At 37.8% G+C, this 23,226-nt stretch overlaps 1 long non-coding RNA gene across 1 annotated transcript in view; it reads left to right on the forward strand.

The window, feature by feature from the left end:
* The window catches only part of LOC104875287, a 100,521-nt gene that overhangs the window by 9,086 nt on the left and 68,209 nt on the right, over positions 1-23,226 (forward strand). Inside the window, exon 2 of the long non-coding RNA XR_784015.3 lies at positions 10,352-10,415. This is a non-coding gene — a long non-coding RNA (uncharacterized LOC104875287). The remainder of the gene's footprint in view (positions 1-10,351; positions 10,416-23,226) is intronic.

Raw genomic sequence — 23,226 nt, forward strand, 5'->3', positions numbered from 1 at the left:
ACACACACAAAATTTAACCCCTGATACAAAAAAAAAAAAAAAAAAAAAAAAAAAAGTCAGTTTGAGCCCTGTTATATTATGACAGTTACTTTATTTTGGGTGAAATCTTCTAATCCTTGGATATAACTAATATTAAATAAAAAATTCATTGTGGAAATGGATCTTCTTCTTTATGTTATGATCTCATTCATTGGACAAAGAGGAATTATGTCATGAAATTCCTAGCCACTGGAACACAACCATCTCTAAGGATTTAAGTCAATAAAAACAATCACTTTCCTTGACTGGGTCAACATGGCATAAGTATTCTCTTTATTTCCATTGTAATTTATTATTATCTTGTTAGGCCTTTGAACGGTTTTAAGAATTATTTAAAATTTTAATTTTGTAGCTTTCATTGAGAGGTTTAGTACAAATCACCAGGGTTTCTAATGCTATTGAGCTCAAATTGTTCAAACTGGGTACATTAAGAAGGGAGGAAGGGAGAGGAGCATGTGAGGGTATGATAGTATAATCCTTTCTTTTCCTATCCTCCCACAAAAAATTTACCCAGAACTAAGTAAGCTGGAGGGAATCTTGCATGTCATTTGGAACAATTACCAGATTTCAGTCAGTTGAATATTAAGACTCCAGAAGATAAAGAACTGGTCTAACATCATATAATTTTGGTATAATTTGAACAAAAATGATCTGACTTTTCATCTAGCCTGTTTCCTATCTCACTATGACTATTTCTTCCTCTTCACTCTTCTGTAAGGCTATATCAACACCAACTGTATTATCTTCTCCATGTTTTATGTATGGGTTATACTTGTTTATATTTCACATAATCTAAAATAGAACTTTTGCAAATGAAAAGAGAAGCAGGAGTGGAGGAAAGGAGAAAGAAGAGGATAAGAAGGGAACATAAAAAGAATTAAAATGTCTTATGTACATGTTCCAAATCCCCATGATGACTGTAATCATTATGTCTTTGAAATGTACTAAAAAAATGAAAAATTTAAAAATAAAGCAGTGAGATAATTGGAGTTGTTGAATGAGAGGAGAAAAAAGGGAAAGAGGAAACTTGTTTGAATTAATAATGGTCTAAAATTTTCCAAAATTGAATAAAACTATAAACTCAGAACAAAAGAGTTCAATGAACCCCAAGTACAATACAATGAAGAAAACTGTACCAATCTATGTTATACTAAATTTTTAAAAAACTAATGAGAAAAATCTTTTAAACATCCAGAGAAAAAGAAATATACTATATTCAGAGGAACAAAGGTAAGTATTCCAGCAAACTTCTAGTTGGAAATAGGGTAAATCAGAAGAAAAGGAGAAAACACCTCTAAATTACTAAAAGGAAATATAATTTTATAGCCCAATGAAAATATCTTTCAAAAATCAGAGCAAATTAGAGAAGACATAGAAAAGCCAAAAAATTATTGCTGGCAGAACCATAGCACAAGAAACATTAAAATTTTTTAAGCATAAGAAAAATTATACCAGATGAAAATATGGGTTTACACAAAACCCATGAGCACTCATGATACAAAACAATGAGTACCAGAAATACCACATAAACTACATGATTATAGTAAGCTGAAATTTAAAATTTTATGATAGCATTAAAATATAGTAATTAAGATAATGCAGGGGACAAGAGGGATTATAAATGGCCATAAGGACACTTTTGAGAATGATGGATTTCTTCATGGTCTTGATTGTAGTGATAGTTTCATGGATTATAAGTTTACTAACTTGTATGCTTTAAATATGTGAAGTTCATTTTGTACTAATTATACTCAAGCTGAATAGAAAAATAAGCCAATAATTACCAAAGAACATATACAAATGTCTACTAAGTACATAAAACAAAGGTGAACAAGATAAACATCCATCAACTGGTAAATGGGTAAACAAAATATAGTATATCCATGCAATGGAATATTATCCACAAAAAGGAATAAACTAGTGGTACATGCTACAACATAGCTATGTTAGATGTCACTGAGTCACAATACCCAATCCCCAAAACTTAAAGGAGGAGAGATTTAATTTGCTTATTTTAGCCTGTGATCAGCTGACTCCAAGGCAGAGACATCATAGTGGAAGAGCATAGTGGAGGAATTCCAGCTGCTCAATTCATGGTGTGCAGGAAGCAGAGCAGGGGAAGAGTGTCAGGGGAAGGGGCAAGGGACCAGACATAGACCCCAAGGTCATGTCTCCATGGCCCACCCAGACACACTTAGAAGTGTTCCCTACCAATCCCAAGCATGGATCCCAAAGCCAGTCAACTTGAAGCTCTACCCTAACCACCACAATGGTTGAATCTAAAAAACTATCCTAAGTGAAAGAAGTCCATGTAGTATATAATTCCATGTAGATGAAATGTCCATAAAAGCAAGTTTGTAGAGACAGAAAGATTAGCAGTTGCCTGGGGTTGGGGTGAGAGTAGAGACTGCCTGTAAATGAACACAAGGGATCTTTTGGGGACAATGAGAATGTCCTAAAATGAGATTGTGATGATTATGCAACTCTGTAAATTTACTAAAATGCTTCCATTATACACTTAAAACAAGTGAAGTTTATAGACTGTAGATTACACACCAATAAAGCTGAGGGACTTTTTAAAGCCAGTGATATCACCAATATCTAGTGAACTAATGTAGTTACATAAACATGTCCGTGTAATGTAACTAGAAGAAATTACTGCATACATGAAATCACACTTTCCTGTGTATGGGATTTGTAAATCTTAATATGAGCAGCCTATAATATAACTGGAGATATAGGTTAACAGATAGACCTGAGAAGTCAAAGTGTGCATTTGAGATGCCATACATGTGAAATGATATTTGTAATGACTTACTGTGGAAATGTAAAGTCACTTATTACAAGAAAACCTAATAAGAAACTTACATCCAATAAGTATTTCTTTCCTTCTTCCTTCCTGAATTTGCAATTCTGGCTAATGACATGAGTAACCTATTTTCTGCTCTGAACCACCTTGCCTTTTTCTCACTCTGACACAATAAGAAAAACACTATAGTCAAGATTTCTGTGGCTCTCAAACTTGTAAGCTTATTCATGTTCTAAGGCCTTGTTCGTTCAGCACACTATTTGTTCTGGGATATTTCAGGCTAAGCCAAGAGAATTTCTCTCTGAAACAATACTTTCAATAACCCTGCAAAGATGAAAACACTACTTCTTAAAGAAGCACATTGGGTAAGGATATAGAATTTTTAAAAAAATCATTCTTTGCTTTCTGCAAGAGGCCAAGACCAAGACTTAAGTTAATACAGATCTGAGAGGAAAAATAGATGAGCAGTTTTCAACAGTTCACTTGGTCCTTGACTGGTATCAAGGGTAAGCAAAACTGATCCTTAGAGATGTTAACATAACATAGAATAAACCAGTTACATAAACCTATAAAATGATTCAGTTCTTTCACAACACTTTCTCTCCCTTCTTCCCTTCCTCCCTCCTTCCTCTTGTTCCTTTTTTCCCCCTCTCTCTCTCCCTTTCTCCCCCCGCTACCTTCACCCTTATCTACCCCCAATACAGTAAATCTATAAATGATCCCTCTGGGTGACATTTCCTCGTCTGTAAAATGAAAACGTGTGTGATCTCTAAGGCCCATGAGGGAGCATCTAGCTTGGAAATGTGATGAGATATACTGCTCAGCAAATCACTGTAGTTCCAAAAAAACCAAAACTGCCTACATTTTAAGACTCAGACTAAAAAGTTTCAGGATACTGTACTATGTAATGTCAGAAAATTGAAAATTTTTTAAATCTAGTAAAGTAACCTGTTTATAAGATCTGAGTGCCACCAGAGACCTGGGTTTAACTGATTTTCAAAAATTGATTAAAAGTACATCTATAGGCCAGGCATGATGGCTCATTTCTGTAATCCCAACACTCAGGAAGCTGAGCCAGGAGGATTGCCACAAGTTCTAGGCCAGCCTAGACTACATAGTGAGACACTGTCTCAAAAAAAAAACAAAACACAACAAAAAAAAACACTCAAGTGAATATCAACCCTGTTTATATATTAGAGTCCCCTGAAGATTTAACTAGTCCAAGTCTAGGACAAAGAGACTTTTGTTGTTGTTGTTCTTGATGTTAAGTACTTCAGGTCAGTCTACAGAGAAGCCAGGCCTGAGACCCTCTCCTTTATATTATACCAGATAAAAGGGTATAAATTTGCTGAAGTGCAGAGGTCACACACACAAATATTTAGATTTTACTGGCTTCCTTAGGTCCAGCCTACATCTGAGACATCTGACAGTTCAGGATACAGCATTTCTTGTCTGAAGTCCTGGCCTGCTGCCCCTTAGCAAGTCACAAAGGCTATAGTGTTAATTTAGTTTGTGCAAAGCACATATATTCACAATATTTATAATTGCACAAATAATGCTTGCTCTTTGTAACAATTCAAATAATTCAGAGGTGCATAGCTTTAAAAAATGGTAGCACTCACCCCACCCCCTCCCCACTCACTCTAACACAACTCTTCTGTGGCCTAATGTAAATTATATTAATAGCTGGGAGTGTATACCTTCCATTCTGTGTATTAAAACACATGCACAGACATATACAAATATATGAACTCATATATCATGTTTTTTTCTTTCTTCCTTTGTACTATGCAGAAAAATAGATATGTTTATGTGTATTTTTTTTTTACTGCAGTATTCTTCATTCACTTAATCTATATCATGAGACTTCAGTAAAACCCAGTGGATTAAATACCCTTTTGCAGTCTCACTTTAAATGGCAGCAAAAGGACTAAAAAGGACATGAATTACAAAGATAAAGAGAACCTCAAAGGAGAACAATAAAATCTTAGAACAATAAAATATTGAAACTGGAAAGCAGATAGAGGAGCAGATTTTGCCTAAGGAGATCTGAGAAAATTTGGACATTGGTGAGAGGCCCAAAACTACTGTTTTTGGTATGAAATCTCAGACTGAGGATGGGGGCCCAGGTACTTCTTCCAGTGGTGGTGTTCAGGTGATTCTGAAAACCCAGATTCTGGCTGAGATGTTGCAGAAAAACTGTGTAGGACCTCAAATCCCAATCCCCACTCTGAAGGGAAATGCTGCTTCAGGTGACTACTCTCTCCCCTCCACAATAAAAGACCCATGGAAAAGTTAAATGTGAGGAAGCACCCAAATCCCCAGAAGGGCTTGTTCAGACGTCAATGCAGGGGCCCTCCAGGGCTGATGCAGCGGGTCCTAGGTGGGGCCTGGGAATTTCTAGGTGCTACTGATGCTAATGCTGACCCAATGAGATAGAGTTACACTCTAATTCCAGGCATGGACACACAAGGCAGCTCCTATACAGAGAACAAAAATTGTGTGAGTGCCAATATACTGTACCTCCATACTGATTAGAGAGACCAGGAGGATCCTAGAACCATGGCAGCCTGGCACCTGTCCCTGAAGTGGAATAGTTAAAGATTCTCTTCTAAGGAAACTGCTAAATTCAAGGGGAAAACATCATATGTTTGGGAGTTGAGGATACTCCAGCAAAACAGACAGGCCCTCTCCCCACCCCAGCTGAGGTCCTCCAGCCTGGACAGTAGGAACACTTGAGGAAGATTTTAAAAATATGGATGACGGGGCAGGGTTCCAAGCTATTAGTTCAGATACTCCAGAATATGTACCCCCGCCACACACACCCCAGCACTTGTGTTGGCGTTAAAAGTTTCTGGTGATGGAACAAACAGCCAAGACTAATGATGTCTCCATGGTATTTTTTTTCTTTTTCTTTTCTTTTCTTTTATTTATTTATTTATTTATTTATTTATTTATTTATTTATTGGTACTGGAGATTGAACTCGGGACCTTACGCTGTGAAGCAGGTGACAGAACCATGCTAAATCCCCGGCCCCCAAGTATGTTTGAGTAGAAGTCGGCATTAAAAGTCACCAAATTCAGAAGATCTGCTATCAAAGTCAGAGACTAAAACAAACAAGAAAGGAAGAACTCAAGTCAGTAATGCAAGAGGCAAAAGTAAACTTCAAGGAAGCTGTATCTTTGGAAAGATAAGAGAAGATATTACACCCACAAAAAAAGCACAGGAAGTTACAAAAAGAACAGCCAGAAAAAAGAAAATAATTTCTGCAAATTAAAAATATTGTGACACAAGTAAAATTTTCAGTAAAATATTTGGCAATTAAATTGAGAAAGTCTTCTTTAAAGCAGAATAAAGGAAGAGAGATGGAAATAGGAGAGAAAAGATGAAAGAATTAAAACATTTGCCAGGGGGACCTAATACCTGAATAATGGCTATTCTGAAAAGAACAAAGAAAATGGAGGGAAGATTATTAAAGTAATAATTCTAAAGAATGAGCCCTAAAGTAGACTGGTGGTTGCTTAGGGCTGGTGGGGAAAGTAGGGAATGATTGCAAATAGGAACAAGGCTTGTTTTGTGGGGGTAAAGGAGCTATTTGGAAAGAGATGACTGTTGTTTGAAGGAGGGGAGGGGAGGGTAAGGGGAGGGTGGGGACAAAGGGAAAATATGAGAACCAAGACCTGGCATGTAAAGGTACAAGAGCCCAGTAATGAATGTAGCTGTACTGTCTACCTAGAATGTACCAATAAATTAAATTATATTTTAAAAAAAGAGATGACTGCACAATTGTAAATAGTTATGCACTGCATAAGGACATTTCAGTCAGTGACCACATGGATGACAGAAATCCCATAGGATTATATATCACACTAACCTCATAGACATCTTAGTTTGTCTAAGGATCCTCTGTGATGTTTGTACAAAGGTGAAATTGGGATGCATTCCTCAGAATATATCCATTGAGCTACTTGTAACTGTATATTATAAACCGTTGACATGAATGCTTTCAATGCATGAATTTTGAGGTAATGTAAATTGTATCTTAATAAAGCTATTTTGAAATATTTCCAGAGATAAAGGACATGAATACTTAGACTGAGGGAGCTACCAAGCCCAGTGCAAAAGAGTCCTACATTAAGGCCTATAATCACATTATTTCAGAATATTGGAGACAAAGAGAAGTCCCTGAAAGGAAATCTTCCAAGAAGATAATTCACATACAAAGAATTGGAGGTTAAAATGGCATCATACTTTCAGCAGCAATATTTTACTCTATCAGGCAGTGAACCAATACCTTCAAAATTCTGAGGAGCCTTGAATTCCATCTAGCAATAGGATAAAGAATGATTGAAGTCTGTTGACTAGTGCTCAAGTGAATGAGGGACCTTGAAAGTCTGTAACATCCTAAAAGCATGAGTGATCTTTTTATTATACTGACATGTAGCTGGCAGAAGTCTGCTAACCAGAAAACCCATCCCAGGCAGCCTATCTCTACCTCTCAGGGGCATTTTTTATTGTTATTGTTTTCTGGTGGTCTTCATGTACCTGGTTGCTATATTTAAATCTGGAATGTCCCCCCAAAGCCAAAGCTTAGTGCCTGGCTTGGTGTTATTTGAAGGTGGTGGAAACTTTAAGAGGTCGGGCCTAGTAGAATGTGTTTTGTTTATTGGGGGTGTGCCCTCAATACAAATAGTGGAATCCCAGTCCCTGCTCTTCCTTTCTTTTTCTCTTCCCCACTATGAAGTGAATGGCTTCTTCTATTATGTGTTTCTGCCATGACTGCTGCCTCACCCCAGGCCCCAAAGCAATTGGGCCAACTGATCCCCTGGGATGAAACCTTCAAAACTATGAACCATGAGCCTTTTTCTCTTTATAAGTTGGTAACCCCAGGTGTTTGTTACAGCAACAGAAAGCTGACTAACACACCAGTGTTTCCCCTCAAGTGAATAAATGTGAAATTGTGAACACAATCCTAAAAGTGAAAGCCCACAGCCAACAGCAGTATTGTATGGAGTTTAAGAATTCGGGCTTCAGATTAAACAAACCCGTGTTAAAATCCTGACTGCATTACTCCTAGTCTTGAATTTGGTTCCAAGTTCCTAACCACTGAAACTTGACGTCCTCTTCTGCAATATGGAGCCATTAGTGCCTTCTCATTGGATTGTTTTGAAGATAAGATGAAATACTGTCTGTCTAAGAGATGGCATGGCCTGTAATACAGAATGGAACTCACTAGTTATCATTATTTTATTATTACTAGTAGCAATAAAAATGAGTCTAATGTGATATAAATGATAAATTTGGTGGCTCATAATGTCAAAGACTTGGACATTTTCAGAGTTCAATTTGCCCTTTGTTATACCAATACTCTGTCAAAAAAATAAAACCCTCTTTCTTATTTTTCTTTCATCCACACAGAGATGGATTTTTCATTCTGCTCATATTCTTTTGGGAAAAGGCTTAATAGCTTATATCTCTATCTGTAACTATTTCTGAAATGCAGCTTCAAGGTTTGAAAGCCTTCTCTTATCTGCTTCTCATTGTTAACATCATACTTATGGTATTTGGAAGAGATTCAAGTTTATAGTCCATAAATATGATTTGTCTGTATCAGGCTTATATATTAAGAGAGGGCAGAGCAGAATGAGGCTTAGAAGAGGATTCTATACATTAATAGCAATTCACGCTTTTGGACTTTATCCTTGACTATACTGTAACACTGAAAATGTCTCAAGTAAAATATTTGGTTAAAGCCATGTAGATAATTCAGATACAAATGTCTGTTGTCAAGAGACAACCATTTGGTATTGCTATCTTAGTCCATTTTGTATTTCTATAACAAAATATTTAAGACTAGAAAATATATAAAGGAAGAGGTTCATTTAGTTAACAGTTTTGGAGATCTAAGAGCATGACATCACATCTTCTTGACTTCTGGTGAGGACTTCATGGCAGATGGCATCATTTGGTAGAAATGCACATGAGAGGGACCAGAAGATACATGTACAAGAGCAAAATGTCTGCGGTAATTTTGCTTCAAAAAACCCCACTCCAGTAATAACTAATCCAGTTCCCCTTCTCTTGAGAGAGACATTAATCTTTCATGAGGGTACAGCCCCCATGACCTACTTATCTCTTAAAGATCCTTCTACTTCCCGTTACATTGGGAATCACATTTCAACATGAGTGTTTTTTGAGGGACAAAGCATAACAAGTAGCAAAAACAGCCCAAGTAAGAGTGAGCACATTGGAGCTTTCTGTTGGCTTGGTGTCTGATACCATCATCAGCAAAGGAGTTGGTTTTGATCAGACTAGAGATGTATCCTAAAATGGTTATGGCAGGGCATAGCTGCTGTTCTCAGATGTTGGGAGTCTATTAGACCAGAGAGGTTGTAAATAGTGGTAGACGAAAGGAGCAGGATCCCTGTTCTTTTCACTGATTTCCTCACTTCACATAGGGTGGCAGGGGTGCTGCTTCTTGGCTTCCATCCATGGGCTTGGTCACTTAAATTTGTCATCTGGACCTCTCATTCCCCTCTCAGAAAACAAGGCCTCACTCCCAGTCTTACCTGGTATTCTTAAAGGACACAGGCACATTGTATAAACTGCTAAAAGGGACACACACACAGCCCTTCTAATCTCTAGTGAGCACTGTACAATGTATGCAGAATTTTCATAGCAGCTTTGTCATTTGCTATGCATAAAACCCTATATTTTACCATTTTCTTTCTTAGAGATGAAGATACCAACAGGGTAAAACAGCTGGCCAAGTTTGCATACTTAGCAAGTTGAGGCAGCACTCAAAATCATATTTCTTGATTATAAATGACGTAACTTTTCTATAATGCTTCTTCTAAACTAATAACGATAATTGCAGATATTCATTAAGCACTTACTATGTGCCAAGTATGATTATTTACATACATACAGGAAGGTATTTAATCCTTATAAGAATTCAGTTTTTCAGAGAAAGAAACTGGGGCACTTTTTATTTCTTGAAATAATAGATAGTTGTTGGAAGGGAGATTATGTTACATTCAGAGGGGGTTTGATGTCCTCCAAGAATCCACTAAGTTTTTGTCTTTTTCTACTATACCCCAGGGTGTTTTGTCAAATTATTTCCTTTCAGTGTCTGAAGGACCTTTTCAACACACACACTGGGTACATGTCCACTGTGGTTGCTCTCTGTCTAGTGGCCCCTGCCCTTTGCTGGAGAGGCAAGGTGGTGATAGGACTATTTGTGCCTTCTCCAAGTAATGGAGACTGTGCCTCCATTTCTCCTGCTGTATCAAGAACTCCTACTGCTTGTACCATCCAGGTGTTAGGTACACCTCCAGTCCCAGCTTATTCAGGCCTCACACTTGAGTCTCTGCTCATACCCTGTATCATTTTGCAGGCTTCCACCCTATGTTCTTTGTCCCAGACTTTCAAAGCTGGGGTCATAAATTGCTCAGTCTCTCCTGCAGAAATCATAACTCCTTTATTTCATGGATCTTTTTTAGATTCCTCCAGTTCCGTGTGCCCCCAGTTCCAGCATCCAGAACTTCACTGAGTGCTCCTCTAAAGGTCAGTGTTGAATTCCATCTTGTGCTTGATAATATAACCATCTTTCTTCTCAGAGAGAATCTCCACTGAACACCAGTAATTTCGGGCTCTCTCTGTGCCTGTTTGGGCAAAGCATAATTACCTTTAGTGACTAGGGATACCTTTAGTGATTTAGCCTTTTCTTTCTGTTAACTGCTCTGCTGCCTGTTGTATTCATTTGCTCCTCAGTTTAGGAGGCTTGGAGTCAGAAACAGAAAGACAACCAGGCAATTGTCCCCCCAACACTTGGAGTCTTGCCAGCGAGGCTAAAACAGAATTTAAACACAGGATAATAAGTCTGGTTGTAGGAGAAATGAAGGAAGTATAAGATACACAAAGGTGCTCCAGGGAGACTTATGGGCAACAGAGAGGTGAAAGCAGAGTGTTACACACACACACACACACACACACACCCTACCTGGTACAACCATGAATATTCTGTTTTATGAAGCAAAACATTCAAGGGAAATCTCAAAAACTGAGGCTGCAAAGATTAGCCAAGGTCCATCATGCAAAGCCTTATGAGTCATGTGAAGGCACCTGGGCTTGATTCTGAGGGTTCTGGAAAGCCATGAAAGAATTTCAAGCAAGCAGTGCTCATGTGATCAGATTTGCATTTTGGAAAGGTCACTGCTGTGTTGTGGAGGACCCAGGGTGGCGGGAAGGAACACAATGTCTGCTGTTCAAGGAGGTGGCTGTGCTTTCTTTCTGGCTACTGTCCTCACTCCAAGTCTCTCTGCCTTGCCGGGGCAGCCACATCCAATGACTGGCCCATGGGGCAGAAGCAAGGCCGAGGCTCCATCATCTAAGAGCAGGACAGTTCAGGGCCACCAAGCTCCGAGCTCCTGTAGAGCCTGCTGCAGCTGGGGCTGTGACTGCCTTACAGTTTAGCTGCTTCCTTTGCTCCCACACTGGTGTGGGACTCTAGGGATGCTCAGTAAACTTCCTGCCTGCTACTCAAAACTCAGAGCCTGTCTTGGGGGAAATGGAGCAAAGAAATTGGGATCAGGAATAGTGTGATGAAACTGGCTCAAAAGTGGGATCTAAGCCAGGTGCCGTGGTGCATGGCAGTAATTCTAGCCCTCAGGAAGCTGAGGCAGGAGGATCATGAGTTTGAGGCCTGCCTTGGCTACATAATAAGTTTGAAGTCAGTCTGAGCTATATAGTGAGGACCTGTCTCATAATAATAACAAAAGGGTGGAATCTTGTCTCCTGATCAGCCCCTAGGGGAGTCTGTACGGTGCAGATGGAGCCATGGTACTACCTGGTATGATGGTACGATGCAAGGGTGAATCCTGCACAGGTGGTAGGGGAAAGGATGGACAAGGGGCTGTTCTAGTCAGCATTCTGGCATTTTTTCCCAATCAGAATAACCTATGCAAGTTTTTGTTGAATGTTACACATAATTGTAAGTATTTATAGAGTACAGTGTGATAATTTAAATACATGCATATGCAGTGTATAATGATCAAACTGGGGTAATTAGCATTTCTTTGTATTGGAAGCCTTCAAATTTTTCTCTTCTGATTATTTTGAGGTATATAATAAACTGTTGTAATGATGGCTGCCCTGAAGAATACTAGAATTTATTCTTCTTCCCCAACTATATTTTGGTACCTATATCCAACCTCTGTCTATTTTGTCCAGCAAACTTCTCCATTCTCTCTGGCATTTGGGAGGTTAAGGGCCCAAAGTGATACGATAATGAAATGAGTGATCCCAATGAAATAGGCTGCTTTTTAATGAGCAGACCATTGATAGCTTGAGGGAAGAACATAAAAGCCAACATGTGAAATTCAGAGTCTCATCTACAGCAAATAAAGAGACTCTTTATTTCCTGCGGGCAGAAGACAGAAAAAGTCAGGCCCAGGCCTTCATTGTTAGAGGAGCCCCAATGCTGGGCATGGGATGCAGAGCAGACTGTCAGTTCAGAGCCTGAGTGGGATCCTGAAGATTAGCATGGGTCACCTAGATGAGTCCTTCTGGCTCCCCTGGCCCTGCAGCAGTGATCTGCTGCTCCCTCTGGGATTGATTGAGGACCATGCAAAAGCATGAGCTCTTCCAGGCAATGTGTGCTCCCATTAGTATTTGCCTCCACCTGCTCCCTGTCATCAGTCTACTGTTAAGGGTGAAATCATAGCATGCCCAGCTGGAGAGTGCCACATCGGCTAAGGAATGAGAGACCCTGCCACCGGAAGCTATGTTCTGGAGTGTTGGACCAAGACAAGAGGCAGGAAATTGGATCTGAGAAAGGTTGCTGATGTGGAGACACTCTCTTGTGTATGTATTCTGCTTTGGACACTCTAGCAAGGACCCTTGGAGGATGTAGGAACATGGCACGGGGATCGATCTAGGATACTTGTAGAAAGAAGAAACCCACATAAAATAAAGTAGAAATGCCAGAAACACTGAGGCAGATGTGAAGGAAAGGATCAAAGGCTCCAAAGTGAATGCTCACAACAGACTTCCTGCATGCAGAAACCCAGAAAGGGCAGAAATGTTTAAGTATCTGTGAGGTGTGATAAAAAATAAAGTGAATGTTTACATTTTCACATTTTCTTTATAGTAATAGACACATCACCATTAATACCCCTCAAAATAAAATTTTAAAATCCTCCTTGCTTTGAGCACATTTATCCCATCCTTCTGGCCACTTTATGTTCTGGAAGACCTCTTTCCTGAGTGTCTTCACAAGTTGTAATAAAAAAAGAATTAGTGAATCTACCGCTGAGTGCCATCTAAAGATATAGTGTGCCTTTTTCACTGGGACTGGCATGTGACTTTTGATTCTTCCCCAAAGTCAAAATGACCATTAAAGGTAAGCATTGTGAATTAATTCAGGACACTGAGGCAGCCATGACAGCACAACTAAAGACATTCATGAAAGAGAATGTCCAGAACCGCTTCAGAAAATGGCAAGAATGATGAAATAAGTGTGCTCAAAGAGTACCTTGATGGGGATTAGTGGCAATGAATCTTTTACTGTAATACATTGTTTTAAAATTTAAATATTCACTGTAGTTTTTTAATCACACCCCATATGAGATTTTTAATAGCTTGGAATTATGAAATTATCTCTTTATTTTTTGGGAAAGTTTTAAATTTACAAATACTTTTATCTCAGTTCACCTGAGGAAAAATACCTCCACCTATTTTTCTAGCTCACAATGATTTTGAATATGAAGTATTTCTGAAGGGAAATTTTCTTTCATAAGTGTTTTTAGTAAGCAGATTGTTCAATTTTTCTTTTTCAGAGAAAGCTGTCTGCCATATCTTTCTTGAGAACAAATTTGCTTAATTCTTATCATCCTAGCTGTTGAAAAGATTTACCTTGGATAGCATTACTGCTTGGTTTTCATGATTCAATTTTTCTGGCTGGGCCATATAATTTCTCTTTTTGTTATTTCACTTCGTATATAGTGTGAATCACGCACACAAATGGTCTTTAGTCATTTCCTATTAGGCTTCCAAGTAATGTTTTTACTTTAAAAACCATTTTCCAGTGATGTTTCAAGCCATGTCAAAAAATAATGCCAATACAACAACACAATGATAACCCTTCACAAAAGCTCAATTTGCATCAGGCACTGTGCTAAGGGCTTCCTATCATAAATGCATTCCATTTTCACAACAGTCTCATCTGTAGAGTCCTGTATTAGCTCTCCAGTGTAGTGATAACATGCCTGAGAAATTCAGCTAAAGGAGAAAAGATTTGTTTTAGATCATGGTTTTTGAGGTTCAGTCCATGGTTACTTGACTCCATTGTTTTTGGCTTTGTAGTAAGGCAGAATCATCATGATGATGGGGCTTGGTGGAGCAAAGCTGCTCACTCATGGTGGCTAGGAAGCAAGGAGAGAAAAAGTATTCAGAAACAAAGTGTACCCTTCAAAGGTACACCCCCAGTTATCCACTCTTTCCAACTAGGCCCCACTTTCTAATGTTTTCACTGCTTCCCAATAATGTCATCAAATCATGAATATATTAATGGAATAATCCATTGAAAAGGAGGGGGCCTTTGTGATCCAGTTACTTCCAAAAATTCCTGCTTTGAACAAATCTTCAACACATGAGCCTTTGGGGGACATTCCAGATCTGGACTTTAACAAGTCCCCATCCTACAGGTAAGGAAGCCACAAGTAACTTGTCATGGATATAAGGTAAACAACAAGAGGGGCTTAATTTCCAGATTGTAGATCTAGAAATTGAGCCACAGATGGCATCCACCTGTATTTGAGAACATCTAATGTTGGGCAGCTCAACCTTTTCTAGGTAGCTCTGGTGAGGTTAGGTAGCATCAACAGGTCAGAAGGTTTGAGACTTATAGGTCTAGAAATTCCATTTCCTGTTCCCAACAAATAATCAAGTAAGCTTTGTGGAGTTACCAAATTTAGGTAACCTGGTTTCTAGTCCTGCCCCAGAAACAAGTCACTTTTCATCCAGGGACTTGGGTTTCTTAGCTATAAAATGAGGGCACAAACCAGATTGGGAATTATATGTTGGTGGTATGAGGGCCAGTTGATGCCTACAAATGTGCTTTGTCTAGTCAGCTGCATTGGGGTAGAGTTGGCGGTGGGGGGGTGAAGTGTTTTAAAATTGAATTCCTTTAGTTTAGACTCACTATTGTGTTGTCTAATCCATGGATTTATAAATTCATTTGGCCCTTATAAGCTTCTGGGTTTGCAAATTTGGTGTGCAATTATCTCAGAGATCAATGTCAATTGTGTTTATTTTCCCCTGGAATCCTGGAAACAGGATGTGGGAACTTACCAGAGCAGAGTAGATGAGGGAAAAGGAATGGCTCTGGTGCTGCTGCAAATTCTTGGTGTCTAGAAGGTAGATACTTAGCTAGCCTTACCCTGAATTGTCTACTCCACAGTGCAAGGAAGACTTGCTTCCCTACATTTCCTTTATATTGACTTGCTCCAAGCCCAGCTCTTTGACAGACATAATCAGGGCTGGTATTATCTCTCAAGCAATATGACATTTCAAAACAACCAGGCATCAGGTGGACCGAGATAATGTCAGGGAAACTCAATAGGGTTCCTCTTAGACCCTAATGAGAAATACAAAGGAAGAAATCATAGAGACTTTCTATAGAGCCTTTTAGTAAGTGCAGAAAGGGCGGGGGAAGAAAAGAATCCCATCAGTACTAGGGCCTTTTGAGAGGAGCTAATGTTATCTATCTGCTCTCAAACCTGGATCAAGTTCTGTGGGTGAGAGGGGACTACCCTCTCTTGGTGGATTTCTTCACGTTAGCTTAAAGAAAACATTTCAAGCTGCAGAGAGAATTAGATCCACAAATGACAAGTGTACATGTGTACCCCTGGCAAAAGAGCCTGTAAATGAATTCTGTTCCTTTGTTTTGGCTCTCAGCTAGAACATCCTGTCTAAATTAATGTTTTTAACAGCATTGTTTAAACCCTACCAACATTTTACAAGCTAGTCTTAAGGTTAGAACATTTTAATTGTTCATTTCCACAAAACTGTTCTGCCATACATACAGTAGGATTAAAATTGTGTATAGGGGAAGCTGAGTCCTTAAGGATACAACACATAAGCTGATTTTTTAAAAAGCCATATGTTTTAACATAAAATTCTTAAGCCAAGGCTTGGTAAACTGCTTTATTCTTTTTTTCGTAAGTCTTGTAGCATTGAGTTATATGCCTTATACATACAGAGAAGGTACTCAATAAATGTAAGCTAAATTGAGTTTATCAAATATTTATTAAGTCTTCCACATTTAATTATATACTTTTGCTAGAATAGGAATCCTACTCTAATAACTTTATGCCAATTCAAGTTTTGTAGGGTAGGCTTGTTTAATTTATCCCAAATAGCTAAAAAATATGAAATATGTTGTCATTAACATAAGTCATGGTGAAATAGACCTAGGCTGATAATTTTTCTTACTTAGTGCAACTCATGTGTTAAACTAGCAGAATCCCTGAACAGATTTTTAAAATAGCCTTCCCCTTAATTATCAAACATGATTTATCCTTCACAGACCCACCCATCTCAAAATAAATTTGTGAACAGTGCAAAGCAAAAGAAAAGAAAGGAAGGAAATAAATTCACCATATAGCCAACTGTGTAAAAAGGAAACCCATTCCCACCTGTCTGCGTTTGATTGAACCTTCATGAACTGCTGAGGCCACACACCCTGGAGGCACTGGATTAGAGACCCATGGGGGACATTTTTTAGATCGTCTTAGACAGGTGCTTTTCACACCTCTGCAGTTTATCTAAGACTCACTTCACAGACACTTGGAGGAAGCTCTGCCCTTCCTAAAGTATAGGAAGTAAAATAAACCCAGAACTGAAAAATGAGATGCTCAAGTTCAAACTCAGAATTGCAAGAGTGACAGAAAGGACACAGCAAGTCTCTTCTTATTAAGATCCAATGTCGCTGGCATTTACTATGACCAATGGAAACGTCACATACAGTAGTCACTCGAGTGTGTTCATTCGTTCACTCAGCCCATTTGGACAGAGCACCAACTGTGCACTAGAAGTATGAGAAATGTCCAGCAGAGCTGTTTAAATGACTCCCACCTTACAAGATTATAAGAAAGCACAAAAGGAGGATTACTTGGGATTCATCCCACTGAGGATGTGTGTTTGGAAGTATAAGATCGTAATCCAATTTGTGCCATCATCCCACACACTCTCAATGAATACAGATCTGAAAGCCAATAGGTAAAATCTCACTAGGACCAAAAATACCATGATTCCAACTCTTTTAAAAAATCCTCAAATTCTAGAAGAAAGCTATTAAGGACTATATTTTTCCTCTCCAAAATTCACATGTTGAAGCCCTAAGCCCCAAGGTGACTGTACCTGGAGACAGTGGCTTCAAGGAAGGTTAAATAAGGCCATGAAGGTAGGATGCTTAGTCCAACAGGATTATTGACTTTCTAGGAAGAGGAAGAGACACCAGAGTACTCTCCGCACTACTGCACAGACAAGAGGCCATGTAAGGATGTAGCTAGAAGGGCCATCTACAAGCCAGGAAGAGAGCCTTCACCAGGCAGGAATCTATCAGCATCTTGATCTTGAACTTCTAGCCTCCAGAATATGAGGAATAAATGTGTAAGCCATCCAGTCTGTGGTATGGTAGTCCCCTCTTATATGCAGTTTCTGCAGGTTTTGTGCAGTTATGCACAGTCAACTACATTCTGAAAATGTTAAACCAAAAATTCTAGAAAAAATCCTAAGTTTTAAATTGTGTACCATTCTAAGTAGTGTGATGAAATCTCTTGCTGTTCCACTCCATCTTTCTTGGGACTTGAATCAGCCCTTGGTCCAGCAAAGCCCTGCTGTGTACACTGTCTGCTGATTTGTCATGTAGAAGCTATCATGGCTATCAGATCAGCTGTATACAAAAGTCCCTCAACCTTTATGATAGGATTATTGTACCTAGCATGGTGCCCACACAGAGTGACACAGGCATTTTCCAAGTGAGTGGTGAAGACAAAAGTTATGACATAAAACATGGGCTAGGAAGCAGGACCCATCACCAAATGACTGTGCTTTAGTGTAGCTGCTCCTCTACTTTAGACATTTTCTACTTTAGAGGAACAAGATTCTAAGGTCAGGTTATAAAACACTTGGTGTTCTCTTCTCTTGCCCTTTGCGGCAATGAGGCACCATGTTAAGTCAAAATCAGAATCACCCAAACTGCATCTGCTAGGTCCATGGTAACCCCTCTTAAATGAAGAAGATACCTGGTGGGTTTTTGGTACCCCAGGATTATACATAGTAATCTCTTTGGCTATCAGGAGAAGCCCTGTATTAGATAAAACTGTAAATAAGAATTTGCTTGTTTTCTACATGTCTCTTTCTTGCTCCCAGAGGTGCCAGTGGCTCAGAGCTACATAGATGCTCCAGGCAACCTGCTCTGACAAAATAATTATCAGTAAGATTTCAGAGAGTAAGACTTAGTGACTGTCACTGGCCACACTGTAGGTTGAATTTCACAAAGTTTATACACATAAGGTGTTTCTTTCTTTCTAGGTTTCACACCTGAAACAAAGGAAACTTTCAGCAGATCAATAATTGCAGTTGAGCTAGAGATACAAACCAAATGGCTGGATTTTCAAGAATCTGGGGCCAAGTCAAAAGTTAGTAGGCAAAAAAACAAAGCACACTTTCCCATCCAATTGTATTATTTCTATAAAAACAACAGTATTTATTAAAATATTCAGTCTGTGAGCTAATATTAAATAACTTTACTAATATTAGCATAATTTTTCTTTGGAATGATGATATATAATTCAGAATATAATTTAGAAATACAAATATCTTATTCAGTAACTATTTGCTGTCTCCACTATCTCTTTCTATTGTAAATTCAAGAAAAATAGCACAATCTACCCAACCAGTTGGGAGATTTTTAGGAGGAATCCTATAATTTTCCGTACTTTTATAGGTGTTAGAATCCCTAAAGCCTGTCTTTTGCTACTAATTTAGCTGCCTAACCCTACTCTGACTCTCACTTGTACTTATTATTGTCCCCTTTTAACTCCTAGAGACATAATATACTATATCCCACCCAAAGAATACCAGAAACCCTCATATCATACTATTTATTTATTTATTTATTTATTTATTTATTTATTTATTTATTTATTTACCAGGCAGGGATCAAATTCAGGACCATGAGGCAAACATGGTGCCATTGAGCTAAATCCCCAGCCCACTTTTAATTATTTTTAACAGAGTTAAAATAGCATATTTAAAATAAATGTTAGTAGATTTTTGGTGAAAGATGATAAAGACAATTTTTACTCTATCTCTGCTGCTTACGACCCACCAAAACAAGAATAACAAAATAATTAAGTAGGGACACGTAATCTTCAATGAAACAAATCAGAAACCAACAACTCCATTCACAAATTACAGACGCCAACCATGGTATCACCCAGTGCTGCAGTATTGACATCACCAAATACTGCAATGTTGGATTCAGATGCAAGATCTGCTTGAGTAAGCAGATTATAGGTGTCCTCCAGAATATGGTCACACCAGTAGTCAGTTATTTGGCAAAAGATAAAATTAGATCCATCATATTTTATCATCTAAGAAAATAAATTCCAAGTATATCAAGTATGTAAATGTAGAAACTAAAACCATAAAGTACTAAAATAAAACATGAATGAATTCCTCTTAACGTAGGTGTAGGTAGAGACTTTTAATATATAAACTCAAAACCCAGATGCAATAATTTTTTTTGAGACAGCCTCTCACTAAGTAGTTCAGATTACCCTGGAACTCACTACGTAGCCCAGGCTGGTCTTAAACTCACAGCAATCCTCCTGCCTCAGCCTCCTGAGTGCTGCATTTACAGGTGTGTGCCACCACACCCAGCTCAATAAACATTTTTAAATGATAAGCTACAAGAAAAAACACTTTTGCATATACACAAAGTCAAAAGACAACTAATAAACTTGGAAAATTATTTCAACACATATTATAGGTAATGAGTTAATGTACTTAATATAGAAACAACTCTTTAAAGTGGAAGGGAAAGTTATTTTTTAAAACCACAAAAGAAACATGAGCAAAATACCTAAACAAACAATTCACAACAAAAGATATAAAAATAGTCCTTAAATGTATAAAAATATGTTTACTCTCACTCAAGGTAAATGCAAATTAAAATGACATTGGGATATCATTTCTCATTTATTAGATTAGCAGCATCATGCTGTTGAGACTTTAGGGGAATCATAACTCTTGTGCAGTTTTTGTGAGAGTGCAAATTCATTATGACCCTAATAGAGGAATTGGTCTAGCTTGCAAATCTACATAGGCTTGTACCTCTTGACCCAGAAATTCTACTTCTGGGAATTTTCCCCGGAGATATACCTATAACAGTAGAAATATTGGAAACATCCTAAATTTATATATACAGCAAAGTGATTGAATAACTACTATGCATCCTCTCAAGGGAGTATGATGAAGCAATAAAAACGGAGATCTCTATGAATTGATTCTAACCGATTTCTAGAACATATTAAGTGAAAAGGGCAAATGCAAAAGAACATCATTGTGTACTACCTTTGTGTTAAGAAAAGGGTAAATTAGAAAATATACATCTATGCACTCATTTGACCAAACAGAAACACTGAAAAGTTAAACTAGACACTACTAAGATTGTTTACCTACAGGTTATGATTGGGAATAGTGTGAAAGGACAGAAGGAATGAGAGAGGAAATGATATGTCTATAAATATGCTTATTTGTTCAATCCTAATATTGGAGCCATGTTAATATATCACTCAGAAAGAAGGAAGGAAGTGAAGGAAGGAAATCATTGAGAATGGAAAGGGGTTCTAAAATTGACTACATATACAGTAAAACCAAACTCAGTCACAATTCAAATGAATAACATAACTACATTGACATGGGGGAAAAGAACAAACCCAAGTAACTTTTGAAAACAGTTATATATGTATCCTCAGGCTAAAAAAGAAAATGCATGCTAATAAATACTGAATTCTAATTAATAGTCCTCTTTTTTCTCAGAGACATGAACTAGTGGTTTTGAACCTGCTTTCCAAGCAGCCTAGGTCTGAGCAAATAACTATTTATTGTGGATCAAAAGAATCAAGTCTCTTATTATCAAAAAAGGAGTTACAAATATGGGAAGGCATAAAGACAGACACTGTGATATTGGGTTATAACTGGAGGTATTGATGTGAACTCATGGTTTTAGTATAACTAGATATAGAAATGGATTTAGATTGTGAGACTATATATGCACAAATGTACATATTTATCAGAGAATATATGTGTATTTACTTATTCCCCAGTTATGTGTGCTGAGCAAAATCCTGACACCCTACTAGTGCTGAATACACCTTGTATCCAGAACTTGGTTTCTAAATACTTTTCACCAAAAGAAATGAGGGCTCTTCAGAAAAATGGATGACCCCAGGTCAAAAAATACAATCTAAGGAAAATACAGTTTAAGCCTAGATTATCTTATGCTGTACCAAGAAATAAAGAAAATAATAGTAAAGAAATGTTCAAAAGAATTGTAGGAATAGGTCAAAAGGACACATCAGTCACCTTGAAGCTATTCCCACTGGCAACATTTAGGACAGTTTGAGCATCAAATAATGGTGGTAAAGAGTTTCAACCTGTTGAAGCCATGAGTCTACACTAATATGAATAAATAAGTAAGTAGGGGAAGGGAAATTTCTCCCTTTTTGTATATTTAGTTTCTTGGTATTTATAGATTTCTTTTAATGCAAGTTTATTGAGAGATAATTCATGTATCATTTAATTAAACCAATTAAAGTGTGTGTTTCAATAGTTTTATTATACTTGCTCATCCATCACCAGTTCTAATTTTAGAACTTTTTTGTGGTGCTGGGTATTGAACCTAGGGTCTTGTGCATGCTAGGCAAGCCACCCTACCACTGAGCTACACCACAGCCTCTATTCTAGAACATTTTTGTCACTTCACAGGAAATCCTTTATCATTAGCACTCCTTCCCCTTGGGAACTCCTTTCAGCCTTAGGAAACCACTAGTCTACCATATTTCAGTAGAGTCCTCTATTCTGAACATAGTATAGCAATAAGTTCACACAGTTTGGCATTACTTCTCTCATTTACTGTTTCCAAAGTCTATCTGTATTGCCACATGTATCACTGCTTCATTCATTTTTATTGCCAAATATTCAACTGTATGCACATACCACATTATCATTTCTCCATTCATCAGTTGAGGGATATTTGGATCATTTCCACTATACAGCAATTAAGAGCTGGGCATGATGGTGCATGTCTGTAATCCCAGAACTTGGGAGGCTGAGGCAGGAGGATTACTGTGAGTTTGAGACCAGCCTGGGCTACATAGTGAGTTCCAGGTCAGTCTCAACTACATAGTGAGACCTTGTCTCAAAAAACCAAAAAAAAAAAAAAGCAATTAAGAATTTTGTTTCTTGGAGTACTACTCAGCCATAAGGAATGAGAAACTAGAAACATTTATAGCTAAATGGATGCACATAAAGGCTATACTAAATCAAATAAATAGGACACCCTTGAGCAAATACCAGTTTCTCTGGTGCAAAGAGCTAAAAGTATAAATAAGGCTCAAATCGTATAATTGAGAGGGTAAAATAGGAAGAAAATGGCTAAAGGGGAAGTGGAAGGGGAGGGGAAAAGAAATAATGTGAAAAAAGGAAAAAATGGAAACAAAGTCTTTGTAAATAGGGAAGGATGAAGGGGGTGAAGGGAGGGTAGGGGTATGGGGAAAAACAAGAACCAAGATATATCATGTAAAGGTACAAGATCCCAGTGATAAATGTAACTGTATTGTTTACTTTACTTTTTTTTCATTTTTTTCTTTTTATTGAGGTTATTGGTACAATCTAGGTATACAATACAATTACATTCATCATTGGAATTCTGTACCTTTACATAATAGGTCTTAATTCTCACTTTTCCCCTTGTCCCTGCCCTCCCTTTACAAACACTTTATTTCCATTTTTTCAGCTTCTCATATATTTTCCTCTCCCTTATTACCTTTCCCCACCCTTCCCACTTTCCTTACACCTTTAGCCCTTTACTTCCTATTTCACATTATTAATTATCTCATTAGGATCCTATGTACTATTATAGTTTTTCACACCAAAGAAACTATTCTGTATTTCAGTTAAAGAAATCTCTGTGTGAACATTAAAAATAGGGAATCCTAAAATAAAACTAAAAAGGAAAGTAAAAGAGAAAAGGCAATGATGTAACATCAAAATAATCCTTAATTCTGGAGATGAAAATGGTCCC

Source organism: Fukomys damarensis, unplaced genomic scaffold, assembly GCF_012274545.1.
Source record: "Fukomys damarensis isolate Sample0158 unplaced genomic scaffold, DMR_v1.0_HiC HiC_scaffold_17, whole genome shotgun sequence".
Taxonomy (NCBI): domain Eukaryota; kingdom Metazoa; phylum Chordata; class Mammalia; order Rodentia; family Bathyergidae; genus Fukomys; species Fukomys damarensis.